At 40.7% G+C, this 11,955-nt stretch overlaps 1 long non-coding RNA gene across 1 annotated transcript; it reads left to right on the top strand.

The window, feature by feature from the left end:
• Positions 1-5,132: 5,132 nt before the first annotated feature.
• Positions 5,133-10,028, top strand: LOC131985075 (uncharacterized). The gene is made up of 3 exons (XR_009395607.1): positions 5,133-5,205; positions 7,966-8,114; positions 9,981-10,028. It is a non-coding gene; the product is annotated as an uncharacterized LOC131985075 (long non-coding RNA).
• The last annotated feature ends 1,927 nt before the right edge of the window (positions 10,029-11,955 follow it).

Here is an 11,955-nt window from a genome sequence, read left to right as displayed (position 1 = left end):
CACTTTTAGTTTAAATGTCTAAACACAGCAGAGGTGGTTTGCTGTTAAAACAACAACAACAACAACAATGACATTATTATTTTCAGGAGGCCACATTTTATTAAAGCAACAATTAATTCAGTTTTTACTTTTATTGTTTTATTAAGCTATGGTTCAACATTAAATTAAATCTTTTCTTGATTGGGCAGCAGGAAGCTTCCCCTTTACCCCCTTATGGACGGCCCTCAATGACTTTAGAGAAGCATTTAAAAACGTTATAAATAGAAATAAAATGTGTGACTTTCACACAGCTCTGCATGAATATGAATCAGCTGCAATAACAGGAAGTCAACATGAAAAGGTAAAAAAAAACATGAAAAGCTTCTTTTCAATGATGGAGTTTAAGAGTTTAACAACTTAATTAAAGTGTGATGTTACCTGATGGGATCACCGTCAGCTCCACAGGTTCATCGTTACACAAATATCTTCCAGAGTCTGAGATGGAAACTCTGGGAATGAACAGGGTCTTAAATCTGTCTGACGATACACCGTATCGTTTAAACAGGTCGTTGTGTCTTATTACCACGTTATCATTACGTGTCAGTATGTCGACTTTAACTCCATTTCTCTCTCTGCTCCACGTCACTTTACCCTCCACAGAGTGAGGACAGGGCAGATAGACTGGGGTCTTTTCTTTGACTATTTTATAGATTATTTCTGCAAAAGAAACAGAGTTTACAACATGAATATCAGCATCATTTTCATTTTTTTTTAAACTTAATTTATTTTAACACATGCAAATACAGAACAACTTGGGGATGCATATATTTATTTTATTTATTATTTTTATTATTATATTTATTTTAAGTCTGTTCAAATGCATGGAGACGGTTTATATTAATATATTATATAAAGGCCTGAAAAACTCATACACATTACATCATCTCTCCAAAGCTTGTAGTATCGACCAAAACATACTGAATTAAGTAAAATAAAAATAAAATAAAAACACACAAGTGGAATCAGAATCAGAAAAAAATCAATATTGTTTAAATAACTAAATGAAAGAGTTGACTCGAGCTCTATTTCCTCCATTTAAAACATACTTTAAAAAAAAAAAAAATTTTTAACCTTTTCTCTTCACTGAACTATGCTGAGGAGCTGCAGCTTTAACCAGGAAACTGTCACTAGTTTTCTCGCTCATAGCTTAAAAATCTAAATGGTAATGCCAACAAAAGTCTTGCTGCAAAACAATTAAAATCAATAATAATAAACAGTAAGTAAGTAATTTTACAGATCATTTACAGTGAATATCTGTATTTTGAAAAAAGTTTATCTGTAGATTAACTGAATATCTTTTTTTAACTTCAGTAAGATCGAAGTGTTACGCCCACAGTCTCATCTTCACACTATAATAATAATTATAATAATAACATTGATAATTATAATAAACATGTTCCATCCTCTGTAATAAAGCTCATTTATCTGCTGTTGGATGATCGAGAGCGATCGAGACTTCCTGAAGTTAAGTGTAACCTCACACTGATTATCTGCTGCTGCATTTCTCACCAACATTTAGAAAACTCTAAACTAAATCCTTATCATCATTAATAAGACAGCAGAAGAGATCAAGTCTTACCTGCAGCAGTGGCGGTGCAGCCCAGCACGAGGACCAGCAGGACGCTGCTGAGCCTCATCGTCCCTCAGACTGAGCTGTCTGAGCACCCACCACAGTTTCTATCTGCAGCGACAACAGGAACTGTCTACGTGTGTTCCTCTCACATTTCCCTCCTGTGGTTACTGAAGTTTCCTCTTATTAGAAATGATTAAACTCTCAGAACTGGACGGTCCGTCACATCATCTGTAGGTTTTTTATACGTCAGATAAACAGATCTGATCATGAGTCAGAATTCTCACTGACACACTTTATTTACACTTTACACACAAAGACACACAAATAAAAATCTGCATTCAGAAAGTTTAATGCATGTTGGTGTGTTTTTTGATAATTTTTGGCCTTTCTTTGGTCATTTTGTGTCTTTTGATCTTTTTTGTAATTTTAGTCTCTCAGAATTGAGGTTAGCTTAACTCCATCCATCCATCCATCCATTTTCCTCCGCTTATCCGGGGCCGGGTCGCGGGGGCAGCAGGATAAGCAGGGCATTCCAGACATCCCTCTCCCCAGACACAACGTCCAGCTCCTCCTGGGGGACCCCGAGGCGTTCCCAGGCCAGGAGAGAGATATAATCCCTCCACCGTGTTCTGGGTCTTCCCCGGGGCCTCCTACCAGTTGGACGTACCCGGAACACCTCTAACGGGAGGCGTCCGGGAGGATCCTTACCAGATGCCCAAACCACCTCAGCTGACTCCTTTAGAGGAGAAGGAGCAGCGTCTCTACTCCGAGCTCCCTCCAGATGTCTGAGCTCCTCATCCTATCTCTAAGGCTGAGCCCAGCCACCCTACGGAGGAAACTCATTTCAGCCGCTTGTATTCGCGATCTCGTTCTTTCGGTCACTACCCAAAGCTCATGACCATAGGTGAGGGTTGGAACGTAGATGGACCGGTAAATCGAGAGCTTTGCCTTCCGGCTCAGCTCCTTCTTCACCACGAAGGTCCGGTACAACGCCCGCATCACTGCTGACGCCGCACCAAACCACCTGTCCATCTCACACTCTGTTCTACCCTCACTGCTGAACAAGACCCCGAGATACTTGAACTCCTTCTCTTGAGGCAGTACCTCTCTCCACCCAGAGGGGACAGTCCAACGTTTTCCGGCAGAGAACCATGGCCTCAGACTTGGAGGTGCTGACTCTCATCCCAACCGCTTCGCACTCGGCTGCAAACTGTCCCAATGAGTGCTGGAGGTCCCGGTCTGATGAAGCCAAAAGAACCACATCATCTGCAAAAAGCAGAGAGTCCAGCCTCTCTCCAGGAGTTTGGTTCCAGAGCCCACGCTTTGTATGGAGGTGAGCCCAACTATTTCAAGTTGGGAACGCTCCACCTCCCGCACAAGCTCAGGCTCCTTCCCCGCCAGCGAGGTGACGTTCCACGCCCCCAGAGCCGGGGGTCAGCACGCCCAGGTACCCGCCGTTGCCTGCTGCCAGGCTCACATAGCACCTGACCCCTATTTAACTCAACCTTTTAATTTATATCAAGGCTTAAAGTTAAACATAATGAAGTGGAAGGACCACTTTTCCACCTGTCCGAGTGAGTTCAGTTCAACTTTAGCTTTAGATTTTCTCATGATAGCAGAGGCAGAAGAGTTATAAATATCAGTGGTTGGATTCTTCCACAGCTCACCAGAATGAAGAAGGATCAAGGTGGTTATTTGAGTTGTGGTTCAATATGACTTGATTCGAAAGGTGGAGGTTGAAAATGAAAAGAGGAAGTAGACGTGTGTGGGTGTCGCGTGTCCACACCACAGAGTTATTCTGGGTTTGGTCTGGTACACAGCGCTCTCACAACACTTTCATATGACTGCAGCTCAACAGAGTTCTGCAGCAGAACAAACTCAACTTACAGCCTGCAGCTTTGCACAAACTTTATCAAGGAAACTTTATCAAGGAAACAGCGTGATGACATCATGTTACACACAAACACAGCAGAGAATATTTATTTATTAATAGTGCAAAAAGACAGAAATGAGGAAGGATGTGGTGCTCACTGAGCTGTGCAAAGTCAGTGTGAAGCACCGTGTCACGCAGACGAGCAAAACGTTAAAACTTAAACAGGATAACAAGTCACATCATCATCGTCAGTTTCTAGCGTCAGTCACATCAAACCCTTCTAAGGGCGACTCCAGTGAGTCCTCCAGCTGGTGCATTAGTCAAAACCTGCTCTTTACACTTTTATATTACATGCAATGCACCAAAATCCATTTCTGTATGCAAATGATATGCACAAGAGTTTTTCTAAAAATAGCGACCCTACCGGCTGCAGGACAACAAAAAAAGCTGCAGTTTCTGTGAGTTTAGGCTACAAAACCACTGAGCTAGGTTTAGGGCCAAACAGTACCTCCTTTGGTCACTTTGTGTATTTTTTGGTCATTTTTACACATTTTTTTGGTAACTTTGTGCCTCTTTTGGTCATTTTGTGTCTTTCTGGGGCCATTTTGTGTCTTTTTGTGCTTATTTTGTGTTAAAAAAAATGTTTTCCTCTCTTTTGGTCACTTTGTGTCTCTTTTGGTAATTTTGTTGTTTTTGATAATTTGGGTGGTTTTTGGTAATTTGGGGCTTTTTTTGTTAATTTTGTGTTTTTAAAAAAAAGTTTTTGTCTCTTTTGTTCACTGTGTGTTTTCTGGTCATTTTTACATCTTTTTTTGGTAACATTGTGTCTCTTTTGGTCCTTTTGTGGGGTTTTTTGGTCATTTTATGTCTGTTTTACGTCTCCTGGGTGAAAGTCCTCGGTTTGTTGGACTCATCCACCTCTCCTCCCTTCCACCCTAACTGCAACTTCTGTGCTTTATACTCCGCCTCACCATCATTCATAACAACAATGACTGCTGGAGGGCACCACTAACTCCAAACAGAAACATGAGAGCCGACTGGCGTATCATATGCATGTAAAATGTGACTTTGCTGCATGCATTGCACGTAATTTGAAAGTGTAAAGACATGCAGATTAGAGAGAGTCGGCTGATTATTCACCATAAAACATGAACATCCTGCTGCTTTTCTTCTGGAGTCTCCTGGTTGAACATCACAGTCCGGTATTCCAGGATTTATCCATGATTTGGAGAAATAACAACGACATCTAAATCCCTGAAATCCTGCTGGAATCTTGTGCAGGCACAGAGGATGTCCAGTTTATAATCCAACTCCTGATCATCAGTCAGCAAAACGCCCAGCAGAGAACATCCATGCAGCTGGATCCTAGAACATCTTGTCCACTTTCATCAGTTGAGTCTGCAGAATCAGTGTCCATCACAAAAAAGTCCATTTAACAGACGTTGAGAGCACAAATGTAGCACACATTTAGCCGAGCTGATTGAGGAGAAACTGGATCCGTCTCCTCCTCTGATCCCTCCAGACCTGCAGTCCTCCATCTGTCCACCAGAGGCCCTCAGACCTCCACACCACCTGCTCACCTGTCTCCACTTTCCCTAATCAGCACTGCAGAACATGAAGCAGCTGCCAGTTTGTCAGAGTTACAAGCTTCCAAGACACAAGAACCAGAACTAGAAGCTGAGCCTGAGACCTGAACCAGAACCAGAACTAGAACCTGCCAGTAAGCCTTGAAACACCTTTAATTCATCACTGAACTGATGGTGTCTCATTTAAGTCCTGAGTTTGGATGCACAAGTATATTAAAGCTCACTTGAATTAAGTCACATTTTTTATGCTCCTTAAAGGCCAATTTAAAGCCATTTGAATCTCTTCAGACACAGAGAATTAAAGTTCTTATTTTATCATTTTTTTTCTATATACAACTCCTTTTCTTTTATTTCAAACTATGGATATTGGTTGTTGTTTCCAGGTGTTTTGGGTCTCTGCAGTAAATGATACGTGTTGTCATTCAGCTGTGACGGATCTGTGGGCCGAGAAAAAGTTTATTTAATATAGATATTATCATAGCATTAAATTATAACATATGCACAAAGACTATAGAAGCATGGTGTTGAGTGTAGGTAGTTAATGTATGTCCAAAAGTTTAAGTTCTAAATTTAAATAGAAAGAAAATGCATCAAAAGGTGCAAAAAACATTTTTTTTTGTTATGTCCAATTTTACATTTCCATTTCTCAGTAATAACCCAATAAATGTATTTACAGACAGCTAATGGTTAAGTCACCTTTACTGATTCCACCGTTGAACGTGCCGCTAATCTCAGAATACAGGGACTCGTTAGGCTGAGTTGTCTCTGGAAACATAAGGAATATATTGTGTATATAACCAGAAATATGGCACCATAATATTTGGTCAAAATGTCGATGAGAGCTCTGTCTTTACCGCTCGTCTTCTCCAACAGAGGAAGATCAGAGATGGTGGAGTACGTGGGATTGTTTGGATTTGCTCCATCTATTAATAAAACATTATGGAAATTAATTAAAACACCTGAAATAGGGGAAGGGGTAGGTGGGAAAATACATGTTTTATTATTTACCTGGAAATTGTGCCAGGCAGTATGTAGCTGTTTGTGCAGCCGAACTTCCTCCACCTGCCAAAATAAAAGAACAGTAAACTTTTAGGTTATGTTGTTTAAATAATGATACACTTTATTTATAGAGCGCTACTCGATTACGCTTTACAGCTAAAACACAGTTAAAATAAAGACAAACAATCAAAATAAAAAATCTGGTGATGAAGGAGGTCAGTGAGGTAGGAGGGGGCCTGGTGATGGAGGAGGTCAGTGAGGTAGGAGGGGGCCTGGTGATGGAGGAGGTCAGTGAGGTAGGAGGGGGCCTGGTGATGTAGGAGGTCAGTGAGGTAGGAGGGGGCCTGATGATGGAGGAGGTCAGTGAGGTAAAAAGGGGCCTGGTGGTGGAGGAGGTCAGTGACGTAGGAGGGGGCCTGATGATGGAGGAGGTCAGTGAGGTAAAAAGGGGCCTGGTGGTGGAGGAGGTCAGTGAGGTAGGAAGGGGCCTGATGGTAGAGGAGGTCAGTGAGGTAGGAGGGGGCCTGGTGACGGAGGAGGTCAGTGAGGTAGGAGGGGGCCTGGTGACGGAGGAGGTCAGTGAGGTAGGAGAGGGCCTGGTGACAGAGGAGGTCAGTAAGAGGGGGCCTGGTGATGGAGGAGGCCAGTGAGGTAAAAAGGGGCCTGGTGATCAGTGAGGTAGGAGAGGTATTTACCTGGAAATTGTGCCAGGCAGTATGTAGCTGTTAGTCCAGCCGAACTTCCTCCACCTGCAAAAATAAAAGAACAGTAAACGTTTAGGTTCTGTTGTTTGAATAATAATACAATTTATTAATAGATCACTACTCAAAGATGCTTTACAGCTAAAACACAGTTAAAATGCAGTTAAAATAAAGACAATCAAAAAAAAGTCTGGTGCTGGAGGAGGTCAGTGAGGTAGGAGGGGGCCTGGTGGTGGAGGAGGTCAGTGAGGTAGGACGGGGCCTGGTGATGGAGGAGGTCAGTGAGTTAGGAGGGGGCCTGGTGATGGAGGAGGTCAGTGAGGTAGGAGGGGGCCTGGTGATGGAGGTCAGTGAGGTAGGAGGGGGCCTGGTGATGGAGGAGGTCAGTGAGGTAGGAGGGGGCCTAGTGGTGGAGGAGGTCAGTGAGGTAGGAGAGGGCCTGGTGGTGGAGGAGGTCAGTGAGGTAGAAGGGGGCCTGGTGGTGGAGGAGGTCAGTGAGGTAGGAGGGGGCCTGGTGGTGGAGGAGGTCAGTGAGGTAGGAGGGGGCCTGGTGGTGGAGGAGGTCAGTGAGGTAGGAGGGGGCCTGGTGGTGGAGGAGGTCAGTGAGGTAGGAGGGGGCCTGGTGGTGGAGGAGGTTGTGGAGACTGTGTAGCAGATTCTTGCGTTCAGATAAACGTGAGTCTTTCACAACACAAACAGTGAAGAATTTGTTTGGATCATAATAGAAAAAGGAAGTTGTCCGTTTTGTCTTTTTCTCTGAAAAGGGAACACTTCTTATTTCTCACCCTTTGCTGGCTGAAATGCAATTCGGTCCTCTATCTCGTCATACACATGGCATCTTTCTTCATTTCCTGTGAAAAAGATAGTGTTAATGTCTCAATGTTTAAAATCTACTGAGTCATCACTGGCTGTCTGATGAGAAGCCTGAAGACAAACATGTCACACAGCTGTAGTTTAGTGTAAACAGTGAATCTGATCAGCCTGAATATAACAAACCATTTACTGTTTTCCCTGAACTTAACGTCTCGTTTTGTTGCCTAAACTTAACAGAGTACTTCAGTTTCATAACATTACAAACAGCAGCTGTGTGACTGTTTTAAAGCCATTAAACAAGGTTTATATGTAAATTTTGTTATTATTATTATTATTATTTTGTTATTATAATTTTTAATTATAATTTTGTGTTTATTGCAGGTCATGTTTGCTTCACCTCGTCTTTTAAAGCGTCTCCGGATGAAGTAGACGATGACGATGATGAAGAGGATGAGCACGAGGACGGAGATGATGATTCCAAGCACCAAATAATGAGGAAGATGATCCTCATGATCTGCCAGAGAGACAAAGTAAGAATTAATACATTTAATGTAAAAATTAGAGTTAACCTGCTCTCTTCAATATGCATACCAATAACACAACTTTACACTTTAAAATTATGTGCAATGCATACGCCACATTTGCATATGTTACGCACAGGAGCGTTTCTAAAAACAGCGACTCTACTGACTGCAGGACAACAAAAAAGCTGCAGTTTTATTAAATTTAGGCCACAAAAACACTTCTCTAAGGTTCGGGCCAAACGGTTCCTGGTAAGGTGTTCTAAAAGACAGTTTAACTTAATGTTCAGGTGTCCTGCTGGTGAACTGGTGGAATTTCTGCCGTTTTTTTCTTGAATATTTGTGCGTACTGAGGTCCCTAAACAGGCTTTGAATCACATAAGTAGTAGTAGCCAGTTCATTGCAGTGAGGGCCTTTCTTGAGTCTCGACCTCAGTGTATAAAATGATTTGCTGTGACCTCGAGGATAATCACAGCCTCATAAAACTTACCAAAGGTCTTGATATATTAATGTTATATTCTGGAGGGTTTTTCTGAACATTTTAATCCATTCTTGGTTGAATAAAATTGCATTATTCAGCACCAAATGTGTGTAACAAATGGTATCAACCCAAAAATTGCTGCAACACCTTAGGGGACATAGCTGAACATGGAAATAGACTTCAGAAAGCCTACACTAATGTTATGACCATTTATTCACCATAATATGCTTAAATAAATAAATGATGCATTCATTAAGTCAATTTGATTTTTATTTGATTTTGACCAGAACAACTTGACACACAGTGCTGAGCTTCATGTCAAATTAATCTTCAGGTTTTCATGCTAACGTTAGCAGCCGATCGATAGCATGTTAACGTTAGCCGCAATTGATAGCATGCTAACGTTAGTGGCCGATCGATAGCATGCTAACGTTAGCGGCCGATCGATAGCATGTTAACGTTAGCCGCGATCGATAGCATGTATATCACTTCTTTGTGGCATTTATTGTTGACCTACTATCTCCCCCTAAACATCCACTGCCGACAACCACCAATTCTTAAAACAAGGACCCTGAATGGTAATTGGCTAAACAGTAAATAAATGATGAGAATACTGGAAGTGAAGTACACTGTGAAAAAAAACCCTGTTGTTTTTACGGTAAAAAACCGGCAGCTGTGGTTGCCAGAACTTTACCGTAATAAATACGGTAGAACTTTTTAAAAATATTACGGTAAGATATTGGCACTGTTGATTTCATGTTTAGGATTGCCATTTTATTCCATTTTTTACTGTATAAATAAAAGGTTTTTCCATCAAAAGAAATGCTGTTCTGCCATATAATTGACAAGAAAATACTTTATAAATGCTGCATAAATTAAAGGTTTTACCATTAAATATTACAGTATATTATTGTTAGAGATATGATGTTTAGTACATTTAACAGTGAGAAAAAAGTATTTTTTACAAAAGATAAATGCAAAAATGACAGTGTTGGCTTGTATATATATTACATTAAATACATATTATTATTTTATAGTGAAGTAATGTATTTTTCAAAAATTGCAAAAAATACTGTTTTGGTTGATATATACATTTACGGTGTTTCATTGTTACTGAAACTGAATTAACTCATTCAGACATTTTTTACAGTGTTGTTAGGAGGACGATGTGACTACTGGAAGTGACATAGTTCAGTAAAAACCTGATGCAGGAAGTTAAGAGATGTCCCTCCCACCCTGACTGCAATTGTTGTGCTTTATACTCTACTTGTGCTCTATAAAGCCTCTAGAGGCGTCAAGAACTCCAAACATAAACATGGGGAGGATTAGACTGTATTTTGGCGTCTGCATTGCAGGTCATTTCAGGGATCTAATGTTGAGTTATTTGTTTGCAGATTTGAGATGATTCATCATTCTCTGGTCAGGACGCCATTAAAGATTTTAGATTCGACTTTATTAATCCCACAGCGGGGAAATTTCTTTGTTACTGCCGACCACAAAAATTGCACACAAAATTAGTTCCCTTTTAGATAAAGATAAAAAATAACAATCTAATAGAAAAAGACATTTAACATGATACACATACTATATACAACCTAGTGCAAATGAAGTGAAGAATGTGCAGAGTGCAAATTATATGCAAAATGTGCAGAAAAGAAAGAAAGACCATGACATTATAAACTTCTACGTATTCTGGTGAACTATAGGATGATTTCCTATAACAATGTTTGCAAGACAATTTCCTATGCAGCAACATGTGAGAAATGTTGTTTTAAATGTCACAATCACAGTTTTAAACATGTCGTTAACGCTGTAAAATGGTTCCATTCAGCCACCAAACCAGCTTCTTAAAGGGCCGGTACACGACATTCTGAACATCAATACAGCAGTAAACAAGTATTTGAGGCGGGGTTTTTTTCATGAACAGTTTGTATGACGACACTGAATCTGTCATTCCTCCCTCACTGGTGACCAAACAACGTGATGTTTAAAGCCACATAGTTGACCTGTTGGATGAGATGAAGCCTCTGTAGAGACCAGACACAGTCTGACTCTGGTCTAAGTTCATTTTCATTTCACAACCTGTGCAGAAACTAAGTGTATAACCTGACATGTTGCAGTGTCACTGAGTTATGTGCTGGAATGAGGCTTCAGGAAGTCACTGCTCTACTTTCACCCATATTCACATCTTCCTCTCTGAATAAATCTGCCAATTTATTAGATCTATTTCATCTTACCCTTTGTTGTTGGAGTCAGAGGTGTTGAAGGTTCAGTTGTTGCTAGTAAGGAAAAGTTAGCTCACACATTAACACTTCATCATCTTTACCAGGTCGTGTCTATATCAGTCAGAGGTGTTGATGGTCGGCTACAGCTGATGTTGGTATCTTGTTATAGTTGTTAATGGAGATATAATAAGAAAATATATACTAAAGAGCAAAAGAATGCTCTCACAGCTGAAACCACTTGAACACAGAGCAGGATGTGTTGTTGTCTCTCACCTTTTATCACATTCAGGTACACAGCAGGTTTTCCTCTACAGTAGTAAAGTCCAGAGTCACGAAGCTTCACGTCTGATATAGTCAACGTGAAGCCAACAAATGAAGTACGAGCAAATTCTGGTAGATGTATTTGATCAGGATCTCTGCTCCATGTTGGATCATCTGATCCTCCAACATGACGGCAGCTCAGAGTGACGCTGGTCTTTTCTGCAGCATTTTGTATAATTGTTCCTGTAAACAACAAACAACAAGTCAGTAAAAGATTCAGATTTTATAATCCATCATCATAAGTCAGAAGCCATATTTAGAGTTTTGGGGGTATTTGTTGACATTTTTCCCCACATGAACAAGAGGACTTTGCACGAGAATAAAAACACTAAAGAAGAACATAAAAGTAGCTGACAGTGCCTCGTTCACTTTTAGTTTAAATGTCTAAACACAGCAGAGGTGGTTTGCTGTTAAAACATCAACAACAACAACAACAACAACAATGACGTTATTATTTCCAGGAGGCCACATTTTACTAAAGCAACAATTGATTGGGCAGCAGGAAGCTTCCCCTTTACCCCCTTATGGACGGCCCTCAATGACTTTTAGAGAAGCATTTAAAAACGTTATAAATAGAAATAAAATGTGTGACTTTCACACAGCTCTGCATGAATATGAATCAGCTGCAATAACAGGAAGTCAACATGAAAAGGTAAAAAAAACATGAAAAACTCCTTTTCAGTGATGGAGTTTAAGAGTTTAACAACTTAATTAAAGTGTGATGTTACCTGATGGGATCACCGTCAGCTCCACAGGTTCATCGTTACACAAATATCTCCCAGAGTCGGAGATGGAAACTCTGAGAATGTACAGGGACTTAAAT

This window comes from Centropristis striata, chromosome 14 (genome assembly GCF_030273125.1).
Source record: "Centropristis striata isolate RG_2023a ecotype Rhode Island chromosome 14, C.striata_1.0, whole genome shotgun sequence".
NCBI lineage: Eukaryota > Metazoa > Chordata > Actinopteri > Perciformes > Serranidae > Centropristis > Centropristis striata.
This window is presented reverse-complemented; position numbering and strand designations above follow the sequence as displayed.